The 23,623-nt window shown below is 50.4% G+C and overlaps 3 long non-coding RNA genes across 3 annotated transcripts in view; all 3 read left to right on the top strand.

Moving 5' to 3' along the window:
- LOC135307622 (uncharacterized) overlaps nt 1–23,623 on the top strand; it is a 233,518-nt gene that overhangs the window by 102,708 nt on the left and 107,187 nt on the right. The window lies entirely within an intron of this gene.
- Nucleotides 336–1,537, top strand: LOC135307621 (uncharacterized). The gene is made up of 4 exons (XR_010368326.1): nt 336–410; nt 498–599; nt 1,029–1,145; nt 1,460–1,537. It is a non-coding gene; the product is annotated as an uncharacterized LOC135307621 (long non-coding RNA).
- Nucleotides 1,617–2,446, top strand: LOC135307445 (uncharacterized). Its single transcript, XR_010368165.1, has 3 exons — nt 1,617–1,691; nt 1,779–1,880; nt 2,339–2,446. It is a non-coding gene; the product is annotated as an uncharacterized LOC135307445 (long non-coding RNA).

Genomic DNA, 23,623 nt, shown 5'->3' with positions numbered 1-23,623 from the left:
AGTGTGGAGGGTAATCAGGAGCCAGCCCAGAGCTCCCCAGGCCCCAACAGCTTTGGCCGTGTCCATTCATATCTGGCTCCCATGGCCTTAGCCGAACCCCTGGCAGTGCCCAGTTCCCTGTGCCAGAAGGGGATCCCAGCACACTCTGGAAAATGTTCTCATCTGTGATCCGTTCTAGACGAGGTGTCTGGGAGGGCTTCTCCATCAGCTTGGATGAATAAAGTTTTGAAGCCCTTGGAGCCTCCTGCAGGTATGTTCTCAGTGTGCCACCAAGGAAGAATTGTAGACAAGCGGGCAGGAAGCAGGTGACAGAAGCTTCTGTGGCTGTTGTGTTACAGATGTCTCTACAGGGAGGATTTCTCCAGCTCCTACCTTGGATGTTGCACTCAAGCCCAGCTCCCATCACAGGAGTGAGTAGTGTGTCCCTGATGACCCCTCAGGCTGAGACTTCCTTTTCTGGGATCCATTCCAGGGAAATGGAAATATTTTTCTCTAAGGTACTCCAACAGGTAAAATCCAAGACACAACAGATAAGATATCCCTGGAACCATTCAAACAGATGAGGCAAGAGCTGAAGGAACCCCTGCAGACAAGAGAAGGTGGGTGCATTTCCCTCATGCTTCCCCTGGGACTCAGCAGCCGGGGGCTTTGGCTGCACATCTGGACATGCCGTGCCCGGCACTGTGGGAAGGGATCCATGGCAGCCTCGCTGCCCCGCTGCTGCTTTCACGCCCTGCAGGGCTGTTTCCCAGCCTGGCCTGGCTGCAGCTTCTGCCCAGCCTCTGCAGGAAGGCACTTGGCATCAGCTGACAGGCAGCCCAAACTGTAACACACCCTGAAATCCCCCACAATATCCAGCCCTGCAGATTAGGAAAAGGGTGTCTGTTTGGAGCTGCAAGTGCTCTCATCATGCCACTGTAACCTGGCCATTTTCCTGCTCCATAAATTTCACAAATATTACCTCTGATGCCACCACCCAAGTGGGGAACAGCTCCATCTGATGCAGCTGTCTCCCTTCCTTTGTCAAGAGATGGACATAGTGCTTCAGTGGAAGGTGGCATTTCTTGAAGGAAGCACTCCATCTTCGGTGCCAGCCCCTGCTGCAGGAAGGAAGGCGATTCCAGACACGGGCACAGGCACAGCAGGTAATTGCTGTGCCGGGCTCAGGCCTGGCCAGGGTTGTGTGGCAGCAGCTCTTCCCCCAGGGCCTGCCCTTCCCCATCAGCAGCCAAAGCTGGAGGCGCCTCGGCTTCCAGGCCTCTGGAGCTCGTTCAGAGCCCCGGGGAAATGGGACTGGTGCAGCAACATCCCTCGTGCTGCAGCTGCTGTGGAGCTGGCCCTGAGTGCCCAGAGGCCCAAGGCACAGGAGCAGCCCCGAGCGGGAGCCCTGCCGCCAGCCCAGGGCCAGAGCCAGCCCTAGCACACAATGGAAACAGTTCTCATCTTGGTTTGTTTCCAGACTGGGATGCTGGGAAGGATTCTTCATTAGCCTGGCAAACTGAAGTTGTGAAGCCCTCCGAGCATTCTGCAGGTATGTTCTCACTGTCCCACCAAGGCGTAATGTTTGACTGATTGGTAAGAACCAGGTGACAGAAGCTTCTGTGGCTGTTGTGTTACAGGCGTGTCTGCAGGGACGACCTCACCAACTCCTACCTCAGATGCTGCACAAAAGCCGAACTCCCATGGCAGGGGTGAGTAGTGTGTCCCTGCTGACCCCACAAGCTGAGCCCTGCTTTTGTGGGATCCATTCCTGGGAAATGGAACTACTTTCTCTTAAGGTCCTCCGACAGGAGAGACCAAAGACATGGCAGGCAAGAAATTCCAGGACCCATTAGAAGTCATGTGGCAAATGCTGAAGGAATGTCTGCAGAGAAGGCAAGGTGGGTGCATTTGCCTCATGCTTCCCCTGGGACTCAGCAGCCGGGGGCTTTGGCTGCACATCTGGACACGTCGTGCCTGGCACAGCAGGAAGGGATCCATGGCAGCCTTGCTGCCCTGCTGCTGCTTTCACGCCCTGCAGGGCTGTTTCCCAGCCTGGCCTGGCTGCAGCTTCTGCCCAGCCTCTGCAGGAAGGCATTTGGCATCAGCTGACAGGCAGCCCCAATTGCACCACAGGCCATGCCCACCCTCAGATCCCCTGCAATTTCCTGGTGTCCAGGCAGATCAGATGTTGGGGCTGTTTGGGGAAGGAAGCAGCCTTGGGTTGTTCCAAAATCCTGGGTGTTTTCTGATCCTTATGCATTCCATTCACAAGTGATGCTTCCTGAAGTTATCACCTTCCCCATTCCCAGTCAGGAATGTTTTCATCTGATCCAGCTGTCTCTTTTCCATTCTCCAGAAATGAAAGGAGAGCCTGTGCAGAAGGAAGCATTTGCCGGAGGAAGCAGTGGTTCCGTGCCAGCCTCTGCTGCAGGAAGGGAGGCCATGCCAGGCACAGGCACAGGAGGTAATTGCCGTGCCTCTGGGCCTGAGCCCTGCTGAGGCTTGAGCTGCCCTCTCTGCTGCTTGGCAGTGCGGGCACAGCCTGGACAAGTCAGGCACAGCCCAGGGGAATTATCCCGAGCAGGCTCAGGGCACTCGGGTCCTGAGCAGTCCTGCTGGGGTCCCTCCATGGGAGACATGTCCTGAATCCTGGCAGCGACTGCACGGGGTGCCCATGGTGGGGAAAGGACAGAGGGGGAGAGCAAGGCTCCAGTGTGTCCTAAGAGGGCCTGGCTGTTTGCCCTTGGGATCTGGGAGCTGTCCCAGCAGAAGGAGGGCAGGAGGGACAGAGGGACGGAGGGATGGATAGCTGTGGCACTGCCTGCTGCAGTTTTCCCCAGGGCTTTTGCGAGGATTTCTTTTGTATGTGAAGAAGAGAGCCCCGGGGCCCTGTGGTGCTCTAGCCACCCCTCCCAGGGATGTTGCTGAGGGCAGGGAAAGAGTGTGGAGAGTGACCAGGAGCCAGCCCAGAGCTCCCCAGGCCCCTGTGCACCTTTGGCCATGTCTATTCCCATCTGGCTCCCACGGTCTTACCCGACACCCTGGCAGTGCCCAGTTCCCTGTGCCAGAACGGGATCCCAGAATGCCACTGATATCGTTCTGATCTCTGATCCCTTCAAGACTGGAATCATGTCTTGGATTTTTTGGAAGCCCTGCTGGAAAATGGCTTGAAATTCCTGGAGGATGCTGGAGGCTATTCCTCCGTGTGCCTTTCTTGACAGAATAATCAGGATCAATGTGACAAGAGCTCACTCATAAGCCATTTCCCTTAACATTATTTAAGGGCTGAAGGATTCTGAAAATCTTGCCCTGCTCCCTTCTGGATCCCTGAGGAGTCGCACAGTATCACTGTCAGTGGGAGGAAGGAGCATTTAGCTTTCAATCTTCCTCCAGTGTGCAATGCCAGTGTGTCCTTCCATGTGCTCTGTGCAATCACAGAGAAGAGCAGAGAGGGAAGGGGCCGGGCCCAGGGCTGTGCCCCGGGGCTGAGCCTTGTGGGCAGCCTGAGGATCTCCTGCAGTGCCACAGGAGCTCTTCTCTCCTGCCTTTCTTTGCAGCTGAACCTGCCGGTGAAGGCCCCACATCCAGGACTGAGGCTGTGGGAGATGCTGAGGGTAGGTCAAGGCCTTTCCCCTGGGAGAGCTGCCAGCTCAGAGCCCAAAGCTGGGCCAGGGAGGCAGCGCTGCAGGTGCCAGCACAGAACCATGCACGTGTGTGCCCGTGCCCTGCACGATCCCCTCACCGCTCCTGCGGCTCAGTGGTGCCCGTGCAGATCAGCAGAGATGGCAGAAGCTTCTGTGGCTGTTGAGTTACAGGTGTGTCTGCAGGGAGGACTTCTCAAGCTCCAGGGCTGGATGCTTGGCCCCAACCCAGCTCCCATGGCAGGGGTGAGTAGTGTGTCCCTGCTAACCACACAGGCTGAGCCCCGCTTTTGTGGGACCCATTCCTGGGAAATGGAACTACTTTTTCTTAAGGTCCTCCAAAAGGGAAGACCCAAGATACTGCAGCCAAAATGTCTCATGAGGCAGATGAATTCCTGAGAGAAACACAGAAGGAAGCACCCGGAGGACAAGGTGGGTGCATTTCCCTCATGCTTCCCCTGGGACTCAGCAGCTGGGGGCTTTGGCTGCACATCTGGACACGCCGTGCCCACCACAGTGGGAAGGGATCCATGACAGCCTCGCTGCCCCGCTGCTGCTTTGACGTCTTGCAGGGCTGTTTCCCATCCTGGCCTGGCTGCAGCTTCTGCCCAGCCTCTGCAGGATGGAATTTAGCATCAGCTGATAGGGTGCCTCAACTGTACTATGGGCCTGAGATCCCCTGCCATTTCCCAGTCTCTGAGAAGATCAGGAGGTGCAGCTGTTTGCTCATGGGAGTGCACTGGCCTAGCCCCAATTACCTGGGCTTTTTCCTGATCTTTACCCGTGACTTTGACAAGCATTTCCTGATGAAGATGACACATCCCCAGTGGGAATGTTTCCATTTGATCCAGTTGTCTCTTTTTTCCTTTTTCAAGTGATGGACCAAAAGGCTGTTCAGGAGGAGGAACACTCAGGGAGAAGCAGTGGCTCATTGGCAGCCCCTGCTGCAGGAAGGAAGGCGATGCCAGACACGGGCACAGGCACAGCAGGTAATTGCTGTGCCAGGCTCAGCCCTGGCCGGGGCTGTGTGGCAGCAGCTCTTCTCCCAGGGCCTGCCCTTGCCCAGCCCGGCAGCAGCCAAAGCTGGAGGCGCCTGGGCTTCCAGGCCTCTGGAGCTGGTTCAGAGCCCCGAGGAAATGGGACTGGTGCAGCAACGTCCCTGGCGCTGCAGCTGCTGCGGAGCTGGCCCTGAGTGCCCAGAGGCCCAAGGCACAGGAGCAGCCCCGAGCGGGAGCCCTGCCGCCAGCCCAGGGCCAGAGCCAGCCCTGGCTCCCGACTGGGCAGGGGCTGCGCTGGGTCCTGACAGGGCCTGAGCCTGTCCCCTGGGGCTGGGGGAGCTGTCACGGGGCAGGGAGGGCCAGGGCTGGCAGTGGCTGCTCAGGGATGGCTTTGGCCCCTGTCCCTGGCAGCAGCCACTGCCCAAGCAGCTGCGCTGCCCCCGGGCTCTCCTCCCGGCCTGCTGGGCTTTGTTGGCTGGCACAGCCTGTGCCAAGGGCTGGCAAGGTGCCTGCAGGCCCCAGCTCTGGGGGAAACAGAGAACGTCCTGCCCGTATTCACCGTGCTGCCAGCTCAGCAGTGCAGCACAGCACGGGCTCACGCTCCCCATCGCTCCCACAGATGCAGCCGGCACCACAAGACCTGTTCCCGATGCCCAGGATGGCCTCGGAAGGGGCTTCTGTCAGGGAACCGACTGCTGGCTAGTGTTTCTGGCAGGCATGCTTTATTTCGAGCTTGTCTTCCTATTCTGCTGCTTTGGATTCTGGTATTCCTGGAACAGAAAACAGTGAGTGTTTTATTGCCCGCCCCCTCCAACAGCTTCTTTTCAAAGTCCAGCATGGACAGGGAGCATTCCCATTGAGGCTGCAGTGGAGTTGTGGCCAGCCCATGATTGTCCAAATAACTCTGCTGAGGGTTCTGCTGCTGCCCAGTGCTTCCATTGGCCTCTCAATTGCTGGGCCTTGTCCTGGGGGCCCCGCTGGGGCTGCAGCCAGAGCTGGCTCCCACTGAGGCTGCCTGGCCAAGAGCAGCCCCAGGGGCACGGGGCAGAGGCAGAGGCAGGTGGGGAGGAGAAAGAGCAGGGCCGAGGTTGCCCTTGAAAGGCAGAGGTGCTCTGGGGCCCGCTCCTGGCCAGGGACCCTGCCCAGAGCCGTGCCCTGCTGGCCGGGGCCTTGAGGGGCAGCTGTCCAGCTGGGCCCAGCTGTGCCAGCAGCTCCAGCCATGCTGGGGAGCCTTGCCAGCTCTGGGCCCTGCTGTGCACGAGGGTCCCTGTGCGCCACTGGCAGCTGGGGCCTCAGCCACCTCCTCTCTGCACAGGAGCACCTCGGGACAGGAGTTGGAAGACGGTGGCTGCACCTCACACCCAGACAGCGTGAGCAGCTCCTCCAGCAGCAGGAACGGCCCGGACAGCCCTCTCAAGTGTTCTGTGAAGAGGACCCCAGAACAACAGTCTACGAGGGAACCTCCTTTTACCCCGTAGATCCCACTGCCACCTGCTCTCCCCATGGGCCTCCCCAAGCTGCCTTCATCCCTTTTTTTCTCTCCATCTGTCCCATCCCAGCCAACTCAAGTACCTCTAGGGACCCTAGGACCAGCCCAGCACCTTCCAGCCCCTCCTCAGACCAACACATCCCTTCCTCTGCCCCTGAGCCCCCCGGCCTTGCCCTCTAGGAATCACTGAAGGTGACACCCCACCCCACCCCACCCCCCCCGCTTGCAGGGTAGGCAATGGCCCATTCTTCTGTTTAAATAAAGAGAAGGATCTTTGTTCTGGTTGGAAAGCAAAACCAGCGAGAGACTCCAAGTCAGAAATACAATTTATTAGAAAAAGGGAAAAAAATCAAAACACATGCAATGATACAAAAAAAAAAACCACTGACAGGCTCAGAATACAGCCTGCTGACACCCTGCTAGTTAGGGTGGTGGTAGCAGTCCAGACGAAATGGATTTGTGGAAGTGGTGATCCTGTAGAAACAATCTGGTAGCTCTCATCCTCTGGAAAAGCAGTGGGTAAGGGCGGCGGTTCCTCTGGGAATCCAGTGGAAAGACTGCTTGTTGTGTCCCAAAACCCAGATTATATCCAGCTGGGGATGCTTAGCTCCTCCCCCAAGGGCAGAGCATCTCACAGTGGGCTGATATCATTCTGCCTCATGCTGTGGGTCCTTGATTAGCCATTAAACAGAAATGGCTCTGGGAGGGAGTTATCTCTAAGTCATGTGGCAAGACATTGATGGGCCCATTAACAGGAGATAAGGAAGAAACAATGCCCCTCCTGGTTTCAGCAGCTCTTGAGGATGGCATTAGAATACATCTTTACACTGCAACCTAGGACAAGTGGTCACCCCAGTGTCCAGGTGGCAGCAGCAGCAAAGCCCACCCAGCACCAGCACTGACTGAGCTCCATGCCCAGGAGGAGCCGTGGATGCCCACGGTGTGGGCAGGCAGAAGCCAGGCCGGGCCTGCTGATGAAATGGAGGTTTTTGGGCGGGTTCAATTAAGTTAGCAATATATGGACTAAGCATTTAAATATTAAATTGTAGAATTATGTGTTGAATTTTAACCTTTTACTTAAGAAACCTCTGCCATGGTACAAAGGGCATAGGAAAATGCAAATTTCTGAAGCTTCTTGCTATGAAGGACAATACCAGTGTCATAAATAGGGCCGGAGATCTTTCTCCTTTTTAATGCCTTTATTAAAAAAATTCAGCTCAGGTTGTGGGAAACGACAGGTCACCCGCACCCCCGCTGCTCCCAGGAGTGGCACGGAGGAAGAGGATGATGCAGCTGTGTCCGCTGGTATGCAGGCAGAGCTGGGGCTTCCGTCCTCGAGGGAGTAGTGGGAATTCTGCTTTTTTGGTCTAACATTCCAGATCCTCTTTCTAGCTGACATCCTTTCAGGTTAGGGTGAAAAGTGAAAAGGATTTTAGCAGATACTAAGGATTAAGTTCCTCACCTTTAGACATTACTTAGGTTTCATAATTCCATGTTGGCTTGTTGTTTTTAGGAGTTTTTTTCCTGGAAAATTGCAAACTTTGGTGAAATGCATTCTCATCTGCATACTAGCTCTGATGTCACCCCCCCACCCTGCTATCTGCAGGCTCTGGGGAAGCAGCAGGGGGACAATTGCGCTTGATTTCTAACCATTAACAGGTAATTGAAGAAAAACTATTAACAAGAGGTGATTGCTACATGAAGCTATCAACAACAAATAGTCAACATTTCAACTCACAACAACTGGCCCAACCTGTTTAACTTTGCAGCCTTAAAAAAAATGCATAATTTGCTGGGGCGAACACCCCAGGTGTGGAGACACGAGGCTTGACTCCATTTCAGAAGGCTGATTTATTATATATTCTATTAAAATACTACAGTAAAACTGTACTAAAACAACAGAGAGGAAAAAATGACCAGAAGGCTACAAAGAAGAAGAACAGAATGGAATGCATAACAAAAATCTTGTGACTGCTCACAGGCTCAACACAGTTGGCTGTGATTGGTCATCAAGTGAAAACAATCCACATGGAGCAATGGAAGATGCACCTGTTGCATTCCACAGCAGCAGATAGTTATTGTTTGCATTTCTTTCCTGGGGCCCTCAGCTCCTCAGGAGGGGAAAAATCCTAGAAAAGGATTTTTAATAAAATATCATAGCTACAGATAACTTTTTTACTCATAAGACCAGGAGAAGACCAGGGAATTCAGGAAACCTAGACTAAGGAGCTCCTCTGTCTCCAAGCTGATGGACAGAAGTGGTATGTATTCCTTTCCTTTTTCTAGGGTTGGCTACTGATAAGTCGCACAAGAGACGCCTTTGTGTGCAGTTTTGCACAAGCAGTTTGCAAGCAATCGTCTGCCGGGGAGAGGCCGGTGGTGGGGGGTCCCCAGCTGACAGAGCAGCTGGCGGAGCGTTGGTTTGAACTGTGATTGTGTATGGTTATCACGTCTGGACGTGCGTGCTTGTGTGTGTGTGTGGGTGTGAGTGAACGGTGATACACGCTGCGGGGAGTGAGGTCTTGGTTTAGTTTCTCTGGTAACTGTGGTTTTTCAAAGAACATTTCAAGGGCGCCGGGTCGCCGTGAGCGTGGCGCAGGTCGGCGCGGCGGGCAGAGGCGGCGCAAAGCCGGGACAGCGGCCGGCAGCCAGCAGCGCCTGGGAGAGCAAGCAGCGCATGCCCAGCGCAGGCAGCCCCTGGCCGGCAGCACATGCGTGGTGCAGGGCGGCTCTAACGAGCGGGGCCAGTGCGGTGCAGGGCCATGAGCCGGGCCTTGCCAAATTGCTCTCGGCGCAGCGGGCCGACAGCACGGCTGGCAGGCACTCGGGGCATCAGCCGCGGTTTGTAGGGTTGCTTTGAACACCGCTAGCTGATAGCACAGCTATCAGGAGCACGGTACAAGTCGGCATTTGCAAGCAAGCGCCGCTGGTTGGTAAGGGGCAGGAACCACCTGAAGGCAGCCAGCAAGCCCGCCTGGGCTAAGAGTTAAGTGTTTGCAGTGCGATAACACTGCCCTTCAGTCTTGACAGCTGTTACTAGGAGAGCCTTTGCATTAAGGGTTTTGCTGCTTTTTGTGATTTTTTTTTTTTTTTTTCTACAAGCTGAAATAAATGGGCAGGAGATCTTTCTCCTCTTTAACGCCGTTATTTAAAAGGATCAGCTCAGGTTGAGAGCAATCGACGGATCATGCCCACGCCGCCGTTGCTCCCAGAAGTGGCACAGAGGAGGAGGGTGATGCAGCTTTGTCTGCTGGTCTGCAGGCAGAGCTGGGGATTCCATCCTCATGAGAGATTAGGAGATTCCACCTTTTTGGTCCATCACCTTGGTTCCTCTCTCTAGTCAACATTCTTTCCGGTTAGGGTGAGAAGCAAAAAGGATCCAAGCAGGCACTGGACTATGCTCCCATCCTTAGACATCACCTACGTACCCATAGTTCTATGTTGGCTCATTGTTTTTAGGGGTTTTCATGGAAAACTGCAAAATTTGGTGCAATGCATTTGCCATCTGCATACTCGCTCTGATGCCACTCCCATTCTCCTGGTACTCGTAGGGTCCCGGCGTCCCTCCCTGGCAAGCCTCAGGGGGACAATGGTTAATCACCAACCATTAACAGGTAATTGAAGAAGAACTCTTAACAATGAAGCTAACTTAACAGCAACTGGTCCAACTTGTTTTAACTCTGCAATCTGAAAAAAAATAGATAACTTTTTATTCATAACGCAAGCCAGAGGTGATTTGCCCACGGTGGCTGCCTAACTTCAAGCCTGGGCTGGGAGAGCCTGGCCTCCGAGACATGCTCTACGCAGGTGGTTTCAGCTTGAACCCAGTCAGTCTCTTCATCCATCAGGTGCTGGGTAGTCATAGAATGGGAGGACGGAGGGAGAGACAGAGTGTTCTTGGGAGGAATATACCGCAGTTCAACACGTTGCTATAGAGCCTTTGACTGGGAACACCCCGCAGCTGAAAGAGTGCTTAGAAACGCCTTGACCTGGGGGCTTGAAGGGGTGATTCCCTGTTTTGTGTGCAGACTGACAGCTTTTCACTGGGAGCCAGACTGGCACACAGCTTGGGTTCTCCTTCAGTGCAGAAAGTGTCAGAGGAGGTGGTATTGTGTTTCATATAGACAGAGACCTGCATGCCGTGCATGTACCCCTGAACTGCCAAGATACCATAACCAAGAGGTACATGCAAGGTGTGAAATAGTGAATTTAATCTATGGAAAAAGTCACCTAGACCCTGAGACATGGGAAGACATCTTTGAAGAGGACTGGGAAAGGATAAAGGAGTGGCACAGCTGTATCAAAAGGAAAGATTAAGGAATTTTTTTTCTTTTCTTTTCTCCCCAGTGGTTTGGATTGTACCCTTAGGAGTTTGTAACTTTGTGTGAGACTAAGAAAACAACAAACAAGTAAAAGTTAATGGTGGATTGTTATATATTAATTATTAAATTAATTTCTATTTAATGTTAATAACATTTAATTATTTGAAGTATTATTGATTGTTAAATGGGTTATAAATATTTCTGTACATTGATTATTTGATTAATTATTACTTTTTAAAAATAACTCAGAAGAAGGGGAAAAAAGGAGTTTTGATTTGAGACTCACATCTGGACATTTGGAAATGAGTAAACTAAAGCTTGCTCTAAAAAGACATCATGGGAACGAGGCAGAGTAAGGAAGTACCTAAAGCCAGCCCATTAGGGTGTGTCTTAGCACACTGGAGAGAAATAGCAGGCAAAGGGGGCAGGCAAAATTTTAAAAAAGCCTAATTATATATTGCTCCCATTGGTGGCAATTATATCACCTGGAGGATGGGGCAAGGTGGCCTCCTACAGGTACATTGGAATAGAATACCCTGTTACAGCTAATGTTGTTTCCATAGAGGGAAGGAAATGGAAGGAGGTTTCTTATTGTGATATGTTTTTCCTCCCTCCAAAATAACCCTGATTGGCAAAGGGACTGTGGCATCAGAGCCCCCTCTGACCCCCTCGTTTTGGCTCTTGAAAGAGAAAACAGAAGCAAAATGGGAGAACTCAAATGGGGCTGCTCGGCCTGTAGCATAAGACAGAGATGCACCAGGACAGATAAAGTTTATCGCACAGCACTAGAGGAACAAGAACAAGACCTAGCTGACCTATTTAGCCCTCACTTGGGAGGGCAGGGAGGAAGTGGTGGAGACTTGGGCGGGGCTCCATCTACACCACCTACACCTTCTACACCACCTACACCAGCTAGTCAACCTCTTCCACTATTCCTCCTACTCCTACTCCTCCTCCTTTGGAGAAGACACCAGCTCCAACCCCTCCAGGCAGCCCAATAGCATCCCGAACCAGAGGACAAATACTGCAGGCCCCTTTGCAGGTGACAGTAAAACCAGGCAGAGAAAAGATATTAGTTAAGGTGCCCTTCTCCACCCTTGATTTGGAAGCTAGGAAAAGGATTGCAGGAAATTACCAAAATGACCCAATAAACATTGCTAAACATCTAGGATACATTATGAAGCAGCACAATCCAGACTGGGGTGATATTCAATTGTTATTAGACACATTCACTGAAACAGAAAGCTAGATGGTTTTAAAGACAGCTGGGAACCAGGTAGCAGACCACTTTAGACAACAACCAGGGGATCTAAAGGAACATTTTCCACTTCAGGACCCAGGCTGGAACCTGAACCAACCAGTACAAAGACAGAGGCTAAAAAATTATCAGGATTGGCTTCTATTGGGAGTGGAAAGAGCAACACTTGAAACTATAAATTGGTCAGCTTTATATGCTATTAAACAGGCACCCTCAGAATCCCCCAGAGAGTTCCTAGACCACCTGAGAAACACAATGCGACGCTATGCACCACTGGACCCTGCATCTGATCTGGGGATATGCTGGAACCCAGGACACCCCTCTGGGTGCCCTGGATGACACGTGCCCCTGGCAGAGGGCTGGGGAATCCTGGCAGGAAGCCAGAGACACTTGGGATTTTGATCTTAACCCATGGAGCAAATTACCAACCTTGTGTGAAGAATCACAAGTCACAGAAGTTTAAGTGGAGTGATAATGAATTAATCCTAGGGTGAAAAGTGGAATTTCAGGGATTTTACTAGAGGGGGTCTAGGAGGCAAGATGGAGGGATTTGGGCGTTGTCCTATTTTTCTTCCTTCTTCTTCCTAGCTTCCATCTTCTTGGTGATGGTGGCACATTTGGATTGGTTTAGACTAGAAGTAGACAGTCTAACAGAGGTGATAGGTATTGGAAAATAATGACAAATAAAGTACATGTAATTCCTCGTATAAAATGTAGACACCAGCCCAGGGGCGGGCAGCGTGCCCATGACAGACCTGCAGATCAGACCTCTGCAGGTCTGAAAAAGAATGGTTTAGATAAGAGACAATAAACAACCTTGTGAACCAGAGCTGAAGAATTCTGACTCTTTCTTCCACCGTCGGGCTGGGAAAAAAGAACTCTCGGGGGGGGTCATCCTGACTGCAGGAAACCCGAGAGGGATACAACAAGTAATTAATCTATTTTTGGGACAGTCCAAGGGGGATATTTGGTGCAAACTCTAAAAAGTCTGAGAAGAAGATATACGGAATTTAGAAACTTTATTGGTGGAGGCTTGGAGAGTCTTTAGCAACAGAGAAGAAGGGGATAAACAAGGGATGAAAAACTTAATAGCAATAGTGCAGGAGGAACGGAAAGAAAGACGTGAAAGCGGGCAGGGAGCACCCAGGCAAGGCCCTCCTCGATCCGGCAGAAATCAATGTGCAAACTGTAAGAAACAGAGCCATTGGAAGAAGGACTGTCCAGAGCAGAAAGAGAATGGTGAAGGGAATCAAAGGAGAGGAGGGGTGGTTGCCCATGTGCAAGAGGATTAGGGGGGACTGGAGGAGACTACCCCAGCAGGCTCTCTGGTTGTAAAACTAAAGCTGGGAGAAATGGAAAATGAAGGGAAATTCCTAGTCAACCTTTAGAAGCGAGTACCTTCCTGGGGCAAGGTACTCAGTTCTAAATACAGCCTTGATGCCCGTAGGCGATGATTATGCTACAGTTACGGGAGCGACTGGCCAAACTGAAAAGGCATTTGTCTTTAGGCCACTAAAATACAAACTGGGAAAGCAGTGGGGGATCTACAAATTTCTATATATGCCCAACTCCCCTGAGCAACTTCTGCACAGAGATTTGCTGGGACAATGACAGCCAACTATTGCGTTCAAAAATGGGGAAATTACTCTGGAGGGAAATGATCAAAAGTATGTAGAAATATTGAGTTTGATATTAACCACTAGTCAAGTCACAAGGGAAACTGAAATCGATGAAGACGTAATGAATCAGGTGTTCCCTGGGGTATGGGCCTCTGATGTATCAGGGAGAGCAAAAAATGCTCCGCCTGTTCAGATCAGACTAGAAGAGGGAATGCAACCTGGCAGAGTTAAACAGTATCCTCTGAGGAAGGAAGATAAGGAAGGAATTAGCCCAGTAATTGAGAAGTTTTTGCATCTAGGATTATTAAAAGAATGTCAATCTGATTTTAATGCCCCTATCCTACCAGCCAGCAAACCTGATGAGTCATACAGGTTAGTACACGATCTGCAAGCCATGAACAAGATAACTGAGGATCTGTATCCTGTGGTGGCCAATCCCTACACGATATTAAATTGCTTAACACCTGAACTAACTTGGTTTACCGTTTCAGGTTTAAAAGATGCCTTCTTTTGCCTTCCTATCCACCTAGCCAGCCAGAAAATTTTTGCATTTGAATGGGAAAGTCCTAAAAGTGGGCAAAGAATTCAACTTACATGGACAGTACCCCCACAGAGATTTAAAAACTCACCCACTTTCTTTGGAGAACAACTTCCAAAGGAATTAGAGGCCTGGGAAGCCCCTCCAGAGGAAGCGAAGCTGCTACAAAGATGACATCCTCATAGCCACACGGACAAGTGAAGCATGCGTGGCCTGGACAGTAAGCCTCTTGAACTTTCTGGGACTCCAAGGGTGCCGGGTATCAAAGAAAAAGGCTCAAGCAGTAAAACAGACATTAATTTATCTGGGATACAAAGTCAGTACTGGACAATGTACCCTGGGCCAAAGCCAGAAGGAGGCAATATGCCAGACCCCAAAACCTCAGACTGCAAAAGAACTAGGAACTTTCCTGGCAATGACGAGGTGGTGCAGGTTATGGATCTGTTACTATGGACTGTTTGTTAAGCCCTTATATGAACTTATTGCAACTGAAAGCAGGGAAATCCAATGGACAGAGGAAGCTATGCAGGCCTTCCACCAGCTGAAAAAAGCCCTCATGTCAGCTCCAGCTCTGGGATTGCCAGACGTGAGTAAGCCTTTCGTCTTGTTCTCCAATGAGAAGCAAGGAATGGCCTTGGGAATATTAGCACAGGACCTCGGCCCGTACCGGAGACCAGTTGCTTACTTCTCTAAGCAATTGGATGCAGCAGCTAAAGGGTGGCCTGGATGCCTCAGAGCTGCTGCAGGAGTTGTACTGAATATCCAAGAGGTAAGTCAATTCACCCTGGGCCACAAAATGACTGTGCCAGTGTCTCACACGGTGTCTGCAGTGCTGGAGGTGAAAGGCGGACATTGGCTTTTCCCACAACGATTTCAGAAATACCAAGCTATTATGGTGGAGCAAGATGCTGTGGACATTGTGGTGACTAATATTGTCAATCCAGCCTCCTTCCTCAGTGGAAACCAAGGGGAGCCAGTGGAGCATGACCGCCTGGAGGTACCCCCGGTACTCGGGGTACAGGGCTCGATGCATCAGTACATGATGTGCAGGCTGGAGACTATGTATATGTTAGGTCTCTTACAGAGAAGGCCCTGCAACCACAATGGGAGGGACCATACCAAGTGCTCCTTACTACCTTCACTGCAAACAAGACTAAGGAACAAAGTGCTTGGATCCACCACAGCCGTGTTAAGAAAGCTCCAGAAGCCCCTTGGAGAATAACACCGGGTGATGGTAAACTGAAACTGAAACTTACCCGCACAAAATGAATGCATCATGGTGGGTGGGGATTTGTGCTGAAGTGTTGTTTACAATCATCGCTGTCATCCAAAAATTAGAAAGTACTCCTAGCCAGAACAATGCTGAATGGCCTTGGTCCCAAGCCCTTACTCAATAGACCGGATCCATGGGTAAACCTTCCCATTTAAAAGGTTTAAACCTAACAACTGTGGTCATGTGCAAAAAGCAAATATAAAAAACACTGCAGTGGCAGAAACAGAGGTTGTGGTGACTTCAAGGGACCATGGGGGAGGTAATTAAGATAGGGTGTAGAATGATTAATGGGACTACCTATAGTAAAGCAACCCAAATCAGTGTAAATAAGCACTGGAAGATTTGCAATCATCCAAATGAATTGGACTGTTGGCACAACTTCACATTAAGACAAACTGTTGACATGGTTTGCTTCTGGGCCTGCAACATTATTGGGCTGTCTTTCAAATTTAAAATAAATGCTATAGCTAAGCCTGTTACAACCCACCCCAGCACTCAAGCACAAACCCAAAATACGCCATTTAAGCTTGAACCTAGAGTTTATGAAATTGGCCCATACATAATAAGGAATATGGGTCAACAACAACTGTTATTTAATCCAGAATTATGACATGTCAAACTGTTAATGCAAACTACTATCTCGACAGTTCAGCCAGCTTGTTCCTCCTTCATAAGGTCATCCTTCAAGGGATGGACAAGATGGCTACAAAAACAAGCGCACTTCAGAGACAGAATGCAAAGGGATTTAACCAAGATGTTAGGGACTGGGCTAGGGGTTTTGAATAGGATTGACTCAGAAATATTAATGAATAAATTAGCTGTAGCAGCTAGCCATCCAATAAAATTAAAACAGCCTTTACAGTCATCTCTTTTGGCATTGGGAAATAGTCAGTGGCAAGTCTCGAGGGTGCTGCCGAAATGGAGAGAAATTGAAGATCAAGACCATAGCTTGCTAGCAGACACATTAAAGGGGGCACAGGATAACATATCTTTAGCCCTCAGCTATATGCAAACACAATTATGGGTACAGTCAACAGCTGCTTTAATCATAAGAGAAGGAAGTGAAGGGCACTTTCCAACTGAAGTGCAAAAGGTTTTCTGGGGCAGTGCTACAGACATTGAGAAAGATTCACAGTCTTGGTGGACCATGGTAATTTTACATATAATCCCCCCACTAACACAGCTACAGCCTTCGTGCTCATTCTGCGTAATGGCACAGTTCACGCTATTCACGCCATTGCTGCCTTAGGGCTCAGTCACGAGCAGCCAGCATTATACCCCTCAGAATACAGGGTATGGGCTTGGAAAATCCAGGGGAGATGGCAAACCGTAAACTTGGAACCTTGCATTGCTCAAGAACAACAGGGATTCATCTGTGACAGTAATGTGATTAGTGCTCAAGACATATGCCTTGACAATGACCAAGGCATTTGCCACTTTGAGATCCACCCAGAGACCAACCAATAAACGGTACTAGTGTATATAGGTGATGGCTGTGTGTGTTTAAGGACTGTGTGTGATGTCATAGAAATTGATAAGAAAAAGGTTGCCAGGGGCAAGATTTTGACCCGGTGGAACCCAGCTAGATGTTTCTCTTTACCAGATAGAAGTAGGGCAGCTCGAGTCCTGGATAATTTCAACTGATTTATTGCAGTGTCCAAAAAGGATAGGAAAACACGGAGGGTAGGCTGACGGACACACGGTGGAACGGAGAGACAGCAGGTTTGGGTAACAACCAGCAGAGGGACACCAGGGCGAGTGTGAGATCTCTGGGGAAAGTTACAGATTTTGTGCACAGAGCTACATGGAGGGGGATGGGAGGGGAAAAGTTTTCATAGGAGTAACTAATGAAAGATACAAAGGGTACAGGATGAGTGAGGTGGGAAAGGGAGTACAGCATTTGAACCATGGGAAAGGAATGAATTTTCCCTGACTTAGACAATGGTGCTTTCCCAGGGCATTCCTGAGATAGCTTTCTCACCCATGACCCCCACATCTCCCCCTTCTTTCTTTATTAAATAAATTTTTCCAAGTCACTTTTCCAATGCTCTTTTGAAACAACTCAGGGCAACCATTATCATAAAAATGACAACTAAAATCCACACCAAATTTTTGAGAATTGGTACAAGCCACCCGGGGATTCCCCACTGTGTGATTGCTTTATCTACTACATTGATGTCTCTGGTCTCCATCATGAGGTCTTGCACTTGGTTTTGAATTTGCTGAATGCTGGCATGTATGGAGGTGCTTTTAGATGTTAAATTAAAACAGCACAGACCAGCAAAGTCCTGACAGCTGTGACCGTGCGCCAGAAGGAGAAAATCAATGGCAGCTCTATTTTGTAGAGTGGCGTGCCTGGTGGTTTCTTCTTCCGTGAGCAGATCTGACAGGGCTGCGGAGGCAGCTTTGGCCTGATGGCTGAGCCAACACCCCAGGTGGGAAATTTCACCGAGAGCCTTTGCAGCTGCGTACCAAGGTAGAAAAATGGACACAGAGACTCTTTTGGATTCGCTCCAAACGTAAATTTTGTCATCACAATTTGGGTCGAATTGACTGCAAGTTTTCTTTTTGAGTGCCAATCGTTCTTGATTCTGCCAATTTATAATTTGTGATGTGTTTGGGGTGAGGACAGTCAGCTGTTTGAGGCTGCAGGGACCTCCTTTGATCTTTGATGGGATCCCTGCCCACACTCTGTCACCGCAGATAAGAAACACGCCTCTCGGTGACACTCTGGGAACGTCACTGGACTCAGATGGTGTGCTAGAGGTATAGTTGCACCATGTGGCTGAATTATACTTTCTGCTATTGGGTGTTACATCTTTCTGAATTACTGTGCCTGTGATTGGAGAGTCATGCCAGATGGGTGTGTTTTGTAGATAGAAAAACCTAACACAGTATGTAGCTGGAGCAGAGCCCAAGAAAACTAAATCCTGAGGCTCTTATGTGGCATGTGGTAAAATCTTTGTCCAGGTGTCCCAGGTATCAACCGGATTTGGTTTCTTCCCTGCATATGGATAATCTTTTTGTAACAGAGGCTTTCCCACCAGGCACGTAGATAGAGGATTGTCCACGCTGCCCATTGACAAGCAGATCTTATCTTGTTTCAGAGTTTTTGCCAGAGTCAGCCATACATCTTCTGTCGGTTGTTGCACCATCCACCCTTCTGCTATCCACGGATGGAGCAGAATGGTGATTGCAGTGAAAAGCACTTGTTTGAATTTCATTCTTTCCCGGGTGGCCTTCCAGGGTGATTTTGCTGTAGCAAATAGCAAGAGAAACATATAACATTAAATTTCTGTACACTCTTTCAGTCACTCTCCTCACCCTCCCCCTTTTCTAATAATCGTAGGACACAAGCAGGAAAGAGAGGCGTGGGGACTTGTGGGATGGGTTGGGGGCAAGGTATGTGGGAAAAGGGATAGGGATAGTTGGGAGGAAAGGATGGGTTCTGCAGCAAGGTATGAGAGGGGAAAATATTTTTTTGTGATGAGAGTTTGTGCTACAATGTTGGGAATTCTGGTCTTCTTCTTCCGATGCTTCCAAGCGACTGCATCTGCTGCGGTGTCTGGCTGATCAGATGCAGCTTGGCTTTTCCTGGGTGGGTCAGCAGGCTGATCTGCATCCTGGTAGGGTTTGACAAAGTGGCCTGGAATCCAGTTCGGCCCTGTTTCTGTTGAAACGCACACGTACCCTTGGCCCCAGGTTATTAGTGGAAAAGGACCTTTAATTTGGTGGGACTCAGGGTCTCTGATGAGCACAGGTGGGCGTTCTTTGAGATGGGCAAATGTGTTGTTATGCAAATGCCAAAGGATTGGAGGATTTGGCTCTTTTGAATGGCAGTTAAGAAAAGTGAGCACATATAGTGCTTTGCAGAGTCTTTCTTGAGGTGTCATTAAAAGGGCAGAATCTTTTTGTAAACCTAACAGGTTGTTAATTTCTTTGTGTGTGCCTTCTATTATTGATTGTCCCTGAGGGTTGCGAGGAATGCCGGTGGGATGGGGATTTCCCCAAGCTGAGAGAAAATTTTGAAATGCTTTGGAGGTGTAACTTGGTTCATTATCTGTCTTAATCTTTTTTGGAACTCCTAGGGTAGCAAAGGCCATGTAAAAGTGCTTGGTGACATCTTTGGCTTTCTCTCCTACATGCAGAGATGCAAAGATTGCACCAGAAAATGTATGTATACATACGTGAATATATTTTAATTTCCCAAAACATGGGTAATGAGTAATGTCTGACTGCCACAGGTCAAATGCATTCAGTCCCCTAGGACTGATACCTGTTAATACTGTTGGAAGGGCATGGGATTGGCAATTTGGACATGTGGCTACAATGGCACGGGCTTGTTCTTGTGACAATTTCAACTGACGTGCCAGGGCTGGCATGTTTTGGTGGTAGAACAGGAGGCTCAATTGTGCTTGTTTAAAAATGTCAGGTAAAGTTGGTGAAGTAATTGTGGTGGTGACTGTCATTGCCAATGCATCTGCCCTCTGGTTCCCCTCAGTAAGGAAGCCAGGCATGTCAGTGTGGGATCTTACATGTAGAATATGATAGGGTTGCTCTCGATGAGAGATGAGCCAGATGAATTCTGAAAGCAAGGAAAACAGCTGTTTGTTTTGCATGTCTTTGAGCAGAGCATGCTCTGCTCCATCAGCTATCCCGGCAACATAAGATGAATCAGTCACTAAGTTAAATGGTTGCTGGAATATCCTGAAGGCACTCACAACTGCAAAAAGCTCTGCAATCTGGGGGGAACCTTCGATGGTCTGAACATCAGATTCCCACTTTTGAGTGTTCATGTCTTTCCAGGTAAATACCAATCTGTGGGACCTGCCAGCCCCATCAGTGAACACTGTGACAGCGCCTTTAATAGGAAGATGACTTTGGAAAGTTTTTGGAACTACATGGAACGAATCTTTGAATAATTTGTGCTTTGGGTAGTGAATTGAGACTTTCCCGAGATAGCTATCTAAAGCAATTTGGATGTTTTCATTTGTTTTTAATAAGGCGTCCAATTGACCTAACTTCAAAGGCAGGTAAATGCATGAGGGATCACAGCCTACGGGGCTTCAGAGGCGATGGTGACTTTTGGCAATTAATTTTGCTAGCAACTCTGATGGTGTATACACTGTTTTCGCAGGCTGATGTGGGAGAAACAACCACTCGAGTATGATGAGTGGGTCTTTCTGTGTTGTGTCCCACTGAAATAGGAGCCCATGAAAGTGTGGGCACTTTCCCAGGATGACAAATTAAATCGTAAGGTTTTTTCTGACCTGTTCAGCCTGTCGTGTCCTCATTGCCTCTGCTACTTTCTGCAATGTTTCCTCTGCCTCTGGTGTCAGGGTCTGTGGGGCTGTGGGGTCGGTGTCTTTCCTCAGCAAGGAGAACAGTGGAGCCAGCTCTTGCCTTGTCAAGCCGAGCAAAGGCCGGACCCAAGTGATGATCCCACAAATGCGTTGAATGTGCTCTAGAGCCTGTGGCTGTTCATTTATAGAAAAAATCTGTGGTGTTACAGTTCTCCCAGTGATGAGATACCCAAGGTATCTCCACAGTGCTGACATTTGTATTTTGTCCTGAGCAATTACAAAACCTGCTTTCTCAATAGTAGAAACAGTCTTTTCGAGAGCGGCACTAAGGTAACTTTTGGTGGCAGCACAAATAAGTATGTCATCCATGTAATGGACTATGATAGCTTCAGGAAACTGATTCCTGACAGGTGATAAAACCTGAGCAACCTACATTTGGCATAACACGGGGCAGTTTTTCAATCCTTGAGGATTGATACCCATTGATACCTTTTAAAAGTCTCACTTCTGTTCAGAGATGGTACTGAAAATGCAAATCTGAGGGCATCTCCTGGGTAAAGTGGGATGTTAAAGAAGCAGTCCTTGATAGCAAGGACAGCAAGCTGCCAATCGTGGGGAAGCATAGAAGGGGAGGGGAGGCCAGGCTGAAGGGGACCATATCCTCAATAACCTCATTAATTTTTTGAAGGTCTTGGAGCAGACGCCAACTGCTTTTGCCAAGCTTTCGGATGACAAAATCTGAGGTATTTCACGGGCTAGTTGATGGAACTAATTGCCCGAGTTGTTCTTGCTCCTTGACTGATTCGATGAGCGCATTTAATTTGTCTGATGGGAGGGGCCACTGATCCACCCACATCGGAACATCGGTTTTCCAATTCAATGGTGGGGAAATTCGCTCTGCAGTGGCCCGTGCCAAAAATCCCACTTGGGGTCAGGGATATAAAGGCAGGCACCTCACTGGGATAAAACATCCCTGCCAAATAGGGAGATATTGGATGACACGACAAATGGTCAGATGGTGGAGACTTGCCCCTCAGGCCCCTCTACGCTTACAAGATGAGGACTTTGCATGGAATTGACAGCTCCACCAACACTGGAGATTGTGCCACAAGGGGACACCAGTGCCCAGTCGCGGGGCCACTTTGCCCTGGGGAGGATAGTAACGTCCACTCCTGTGTCAGCCATGAGATGAAGTTCAATGGATTTCCCATTTTTGGAAATACAAGAATCAATCAGGGGTTTGTCTTTACAAATCTAGTGACATGCAAACGCATCAAAATTTGAATCAGGTTCAACCTCTGAATCCTGGCCGGTTAAAATTAACATTTGTGCAAAAGGTGCAAATTTCAACAATGTAAATGGTGGATTGTAACAAACAACTGACACAGTAATTTCATTGCCTGGATTTACAGTCACAACTTCTGGTAATATACTTACCTGATCTGGAGTGTGTTCACTGTCCCCAAACAGCAGGACTGTAGTTGGTTGAGGGTGGAAAGGGGGCTCAAGGTACCCAGCTGGAACTCAAACTAGATCTTCGTCGGGGAAAAGCAGATGGACAGAACTTACTAACATTGGTCAGAGGCTTTGGGGAAAGTTCCGGGTTCTGCGGAACAACTGGAGTCCGTCCTCATGACTGCGGTCCTCTGCGAGGAGCCTGTTGGGGCGGGGGACTCCTGGATGGCTGGCAGCTGAGGTGGGTTTTGCAGGCAAGGCCGGTAATTTGCTGATGTCGCGCGGCGTGGCCCCATGCTCTGCTAAGCATTTCCCTGGGTCGGCTGATAATATTGCTGCTGAAAGTTGTATGTGGGCCGATAGGGCTGTTGGAAAGGAGGAGGCCTAGGAGGTGGAACATAGTTAATAAATTGCCCAACAGGAAGGTGAGGACAGTCTTTCTGGAAATGTCCAAGTTGGGCACAGTAAAAGCAACGGACATTGCTAATGTTTGTCATGGCTTCCCTCACTCCCTTGCTCACTGCAAAAGACACCAGGGCCAGCACTTTGGGGACAGAGGCTCCTGTTCAGGGTGGTGGCACTATGTCCCTAGCAACAAGCTGATAATGCAGCTGTGGCAGGGATTTTGGACATGGCTTAGGGATGGCTGATGAGAGGCGCAGGTGCAGGTACAGGTCTCCCTGATGGAACTCTTTGGCCGGTCTTGTGAAGCTGCAGAGACGCTCCTGTGGAGAGAGGAGGTGGCTGAGGCCCCAGCTGCCAGTGGCACACAGGGACCCTCGTGCACAGCAGGGCCCCGAGCTGGCAAGGCTCCCCAGCACGGCTGGAGCTGCTGGCACAGCTGGGCCCAGCTGGACAGCTGCCCCTCAAGGCCCCGGCCAGCAGGGCACAGCTCTGGGCAGGGTCCCTGGCCAGGAGCAGGCCCCACAGCGCCTCTGCCTTTCAAGGGCAACCTCGGCCCTGCTCTTTCTCCTCCCCACCTCCCTCTGCCTCTGCCCCATGCCCCTGGGGATGCTCTTGGCCACAACTACTAATCTGTGATTGTTCTCTCAGCAAAGGGGCATCGAGAAGTTGCCTCCAGCATGCAGCGTGATCTCCACACAGTGACGGACCAGGACTTCCAGTCAATCCATCTCTCGATCCCAGTGTCCATGGGAGCACAGTTCAGAAGCGTTTCCATGCTGTGCTGGCTTGCCCACGTGCTTTAGGGAAGTGGGCATTGCAAGGAGCTCCTTCCTCAGTGGCAGCAGGCACGGCCTCAGCTGCAGCCCCGGTGCCGCCTGTGGCGCAGGGAGCGGCCGTGGCTGTCCCTGTGCTCGGCTGCAGCACAGGGCCAGGCCGGAGCGGGGCCCTTGTTGTGCCTCCGCCGCTGCTCGGCAGCGCCGCCGGAGCCCGGGGCCGCGGCCCTTCCCCGCCGGGGCCGGGACCTGCCCGACAAGGGCGCGGCGGCTCCAGAGGCCCCGCCCGACCCCCAAGGATGGGCTCCGCCCGCCTGCCGGCCGCAAGGCTTGGCAGGAAGCTTTCTGCCCACTTTGCACAGCCTCCACCCAGAGTGGCCCTTTGCTGCGCTGAGGAGACTGACAAACCCCGCTGCACATCTCATGAGGGATCCCTGCACACCTTAGTAGAGACCATCAAGACTCCTTTATGCCTCCTGAGGGATCCCTGCACCCCTCAGCAGAGACCCCAAAATATCCCTCTGTGCCTCGCAGAGAATCCGTGCACACCAATGCAGAGACCCCAGG

This window comes from Passer domesticus, chromosome 9, assembly GCF_036417665.1.
Source record: "Passer domesticus isolate bPasDom1 chromosome 9, bPasDom1.hap1, whole genome shotgun sequence".
NCBI classification, from domain to species: Eukaryota; Metazoa; Chordata; class Aves; order Passeriformes; family Passeridae; genus Passer; species Passer domesticus.
Note: the sequence above shows the minus strand (reverse complement) of the source record. Positions and strands in the feature narration are given on the sequence as shown.